At 36.6% G+C, this 5056-nt stretch overlaps 1 non-coding gene across 1 annotated transcript; it reads left to right on the top strand.

Moving 5' to 3' along the window:
• The first annotated feature begins 4455 nt into the window (after window positions 1-4455).
• On the top strand, window positions 4456-4560 carry LOC116963273. The gene has a single exon (XR_004408061.1). It is a non-coding gene; the product is annotated as a U6 spliceosomal RNA (small nuclear RNA).
• The last annotated feature ends 496 nt before the right edge of the window (window positions 4561-5056 follow it).

Here is a 5056-nt window from a genome sequence, read left to right as displayed (position 1 = left end):
GGTAAGGGGGATGGGTTCTGTACTTCATGGAGGTAAAGGATGGAACTGTAAATACTGAATTTGGACTGGGACTTATTATGACTATTTAGCAATAACTGAAATAAAATTCAGTCTTTTTTTACATCTTTATAAGGCCTTTAAAGCTGTGTGCAACTGAACAGAAAATGAAACAGCTAATATATGCAAAATATTAAGAGGAATATTGCCACTGTGGCATAAAATTAACTAAAAAATCAACAACAATCAGCAACTCAATTTCTGTTGGAGAATCTGTCAAATTCATCATTAATTTTTGTCTTTGTTATTCCAACCACTCCAAAACTGAGAAAAAATGAATTCCCTTTCTTACACTGAATTCTGAAGTGCCTAATCAAAACATGCATTACCAAAGAGAAGCTGGATCTATTAAGTAATGATGTTTATATTTTACTGAGAATTTTTATTTCATTCTTATTTTGCCTTCATGTGAAATATTTTTAATGTAAAACATCGTGTATATCCAGTTACTTGCGGTGTTCTACAGCTATAAATCTGACAGTAAATGTTCTTTCTTGTAAAGTAAAATTTAACTTTGTCTTATACATCCAGACAATTCCTTAAGTTAATGATAGGAATAATTAATGCAATAATAATAGATGTAATAGATATTAATGAACAATGAGTACAGTTTAAAAGTTTGTCTCGTTATAAAGTTTGTCAACTATAAAGATTGTCAAATAATTATCTTCAACATTTTTTTCCAGGAAATATAGTTTTCTTAGGTCTCAGTGATGTCTTAGTACTTTTAATAGAAATAAACCCAACATTGATGAATAGACATCTTCTATTCCAAAGATAGTAATTATGGTGAGGAAACCAAAGAATAATTTCTGTGGGCCCAGAATGCAGTTTATACTTTAGTGACACACAATTTTTATTTGGGGCAGATACAAAGAACTTTTTTCCCCTTTTGACTATTTCTTTTTTAGAAATCTATAAAGAGGGATATTTGTCAAGTGAAAGGCCTCAATTTTATTTTTCTGATGAAAATAAAGTGTCACAGATGCATTGTCATCACACAAAACCATATAAGAATCAATTAAAAATACCACTGCAGGTGTCTGTATTCACGAAGAGATATATTTTCCTTCAAATTGAAAGACACATGAACTACATTAACATATCACTTCTTCAAATTTGGGATTTTACTTCTTCTCTTTTGTCTACAAAAGACAGTTCACAAAATTTTGAAGGAGGTTATTAAGTCTTCCATATCATGTAGATAATCTGTAACAGAAAAAAAAATCCTCAGTATAGCTACCCACTAAGTGCATGAAGAATATAAAATTCAGTATGGATGGGTGGACAGATGGTATCTGGTCAACACAGTTAAGTTTTGCTCCCTACATCTCTGCTCACTTACATGCACCTGTTCATTCACTTTGCTAAGGTGTTAGGGAGAAAGCTGCGGCAAAAGATGAGGTTAGTGTTTATGTCACTAAGGCACTGTACAAGTCTTCATTGCTACACTTAATACTTACTCAAAAATTGATCTAATTTCTGATTGTAAAGTATACATTAATTTCCCAGATAATCAATATTATTGTGTCTTTGATGAAATTATTCTTCATTACCACTGAACTTTTTGAGTCTTACTCATGCAGCTTTTGATGCACTGATTTTTTGTGTCTGATTTTAAGTGTCTGTTAGAAAGCCAGAAGCAGCTCTTTGATTTGCTGCCCAGTGTTAACCCACCAGGGGCTGCTGTAGACTGTGTAATGGACCGTGCACCAGATGGGAATTGCTGGGACCATATGCCAGATGGAATTTTATCCAAAATGCCTATTGCAATGAGAAAAGCCTGTTGCATATTTATCTGTAGTTTAGTCAGCCACTGAAATTCACGATCTTCTATGACCTTGTAGTCTCAAAAAATTCTCTGCTATGACACATTATGATTATAGTCTCTGGTTTTGTAATATAAATATTAATAAATCTTCTCTTAATCAAGAAAACTCCATTATAAAAATTGATCGAAATGCTGTTGGATAGAAAATTAAGAAGAAAGGAGGAGTTACTCAGAAACAGTAACTGAGAAACTGCTAACATTGTCATATTTTGAGAAACAAAATGCTGCCTACGTAATAGTTTCTGAACAACCTTTTCAGAATAGAACCTGTTGATGTTTGCTGATGACTCAAGTTCTTGATTTTTTGATAACTTAATATATATTCTTCAAGGAGTCATCAGACATGCAACTGTCCTGAAATATGACTTTATTTTCAACTTTTTGAACTATGGTTCTTTTCCTGCAAGTTATCTTCACACTAGTATCCAAGCTCCTAAAAATTAAGAAAATATAAAATATTTATTTACTTGTACCTGAGAGGGAATCATTTTGTCAGAAGTGCTAGCATTTTAGATATTTTAGGAATAGTGATTCTAAAAAAAAATAATATGAAAACATGTATAGTAATTTTAGTCTTGCAGCAGTAGCTGTTGTAAGCATACTGTAGTGATCTGCAACTGCTGCAGTCTACCATTTTTTGCCCTATTATGGCAGCTAGTTAGTCTTGATAATTCAAGAATATTCCAGCTGCAATATTTCAATCACTTGGTATTTCAATGCTTATTTTAAGTAAAAAAATATAAAGAATTTAACAAAGGTCTGTCAGCTCATGAAAATCATATTGAAATCATCAGCAGAACGCTTCGTTCAAAACATAAACCATTTGCAAACATAAGTGAGAAAAACCCAGGCTAAAAGACCAATAATATTGTCACCAATTAATAATGCATGTCTTACTCAATTCAGGTGAATAAATTTCAGCTTGAATATTTAAATCACTGCAGCACTGTTATTTTTAATGACTTAGTCCCTGATTTTTTGCTGATGCAAACAATATTATCTCAGATTCTATTATTTACCTATTATAAGACAAATTATGCCTGGAGATTTTGTTCCACTGTGATTCATTGAATGTGTTATAGCTTTCATGTAGTTTTAGACCAAAACTTAACTAGTTTCAGAAAGCTGTAAAGGTTTAATTTAAAGTAAAATATATTCTCATAAAATATAATAGCAATTTCAAGTTTCCAGTGAAAAACACTGGAATACATTTCAAATTTGTATTAGTTTCCTGATTCTCTGTCAGTAGGAAAAAAACAAAACAAAACAAAACAAAACAAAACAAAACAAAACAAAACAAAACAAAACAAAACAAAAACAAAAACAACAACAAAAAAAGAACAACAAAAAACAACATATATACATTTTACAACAACAACTTGCTAAATAGACTAAACATGTGTGTATATATATATATATATATAAATACTTATGTATTTCTGATTTCAGGGCCTGATGTACTGCATTTTTTATTGCATTGGGTTTACGTAGCAAGATTTTGGTAACAAGGTGGGGGGGCTGCATGGATGGCTACTCTGAGAAGACACCAGAAGCTGCCACCATGTCCGACAGTGCCAGCTCCTGCCAGGTCTAAGACAGACCCACTGCTGGCCAAAGCCAAGAGAATCAGTGACATTTGTAACGTCTCTGTGATAACATATTTAAGAAGGGGTAAAAACTGCTGCATAACAACAACTGGGAGAGAAGAATGAGAATATGTGAGAGAAAAATTTATGCAGACACCAGAGTAAGTGAAGAAACAGGAGGAGGTTCTCCAGGCACTGGACAAAGATTCTCCTGTAGTCTGTGGTGAAGACCATGGTGAAGCAATTTGTCCCTTTGCAGTCCATAGCTTTTAACAGTGGAGCAGATATCCACCTGCAGCCCATGGAGGACCCCACGCTGGATCAGGTAGATGTGCCCAAAGGAGGCTGTGACTCCATGGAGAGCCCATGCTGTAGCAGGCTTCTGACAGGACTTGTGACCCTGTGGGGGAATCCATGTTGGAGCAGTCTGCTCCTGAAAGACTGCACCTCATGGAAAGGGCCCACACTGGAGCAGTTCATGAAGAACTGCAGTCTGTGGGAAGGACTCACATTGGAGAAGTTCATGGAGGACTATCTCTCACGGGAGGGACTCTGTTCTGAAGCAGGGAAAGAGTGTAAGGTGGGAGGAGCAGCAAAGATGATGTGTGATGAACTAACTGCAACCCCCATTCTCTGTCCCCCTGTGCCACACAGGCGGAGGAGGTTGTCCTGGGTTTGAGTGAGTGGTGGGGTCTTTTGGTAGCAGTAGAGGGGGCTATAGGGGTGGCCCCCTGTGAGGGTCCAGTCTCTTCGGGGACATGTTTGTTGGTTGGTTGGTTGGTTGGTTGGTTGGTTGGTTGGTTGGTTGGTTGGTTTTTGTTGTTGTTGTTGTTTAGTTTTTGGTTGTTTTTTTTTGTTTTGTTTTTTTTTTTTTTTTTTTTTTTTTGTGCTTGATTCAGCAGCACATATACTGCATTGCTGAGGGGAGGAGGTAGGTTTCTGTAGTGTAGCAGTTATCACATTTGCCTCACACATGAAAGGTCCCCAGTTTGTTCCCAGGTGGAAACATCAAAAATTGAAACGATACAGAAAAGGTTAGCATGGCCCCTGTGCAAGGGTGACATGCAAATTCGGCCCCCTGTGTCAGTGGGGGGAGGAGGTAGAGATATCCAGAGCAGAGCTGAGCCTGGGAAGAAGGGAGGGGTGGGCAGGAAGGTGTTCTCAAGATATGACAATGCTTCTCACTGTCCTACTCTGTTAAGTGTTGTTGTTAGTGTCTGTAGTAAATGTATGGCTTTTTTTCTTCCCCTAATGAGTCTGCGTTTTGCCTGTGACAATAATGGGTGATTTGCCCCTCCCAGTCCTATCTCGAATCCCAAGCCTGGCTCATTTGTCCCTTCTCATTGCTGGGAGGGAAGGGAGGAGTGAGCGGCTGTGTGGTGCTCAGTTGCCCTCTGAGCTCAAACCACGACAGAGGTAGAGAAAATCGAGAATGAAGTTGAGTCAGAAAGAAGGGAGGGGTCGAGGAAAGGTGGTTTCAAATTTGGTTTTATTTTTCATTATCCTACTCTATTATAAATTGGCAAGAAATTAAATAATTTTCCCCAAGTCAAGTCTGTTTTGTCCTTGATAGTAAATGCTA

This window comes from Tyto alba, unplaced genomic scaffold (genome assembly GCF_018691265.1).
Source record: "Tyto alba isolate M040663 unplaced genomic scaffold, T.alba_DEE_v4.0 Super-Scaffold_45, whole genome shotgun sequence".
Classification (NCBI taxonomy): Eukaryota; Metazoa; Chordata; class Aves; order Strigiformes; family Tytonidae; genus Tyto; species Tyto alba.
The sequence above is the reverse complement of the archived record's forward strand: the minus strand, read 5'-3'. Positions and strand labels throughout refer to the sequence as shown.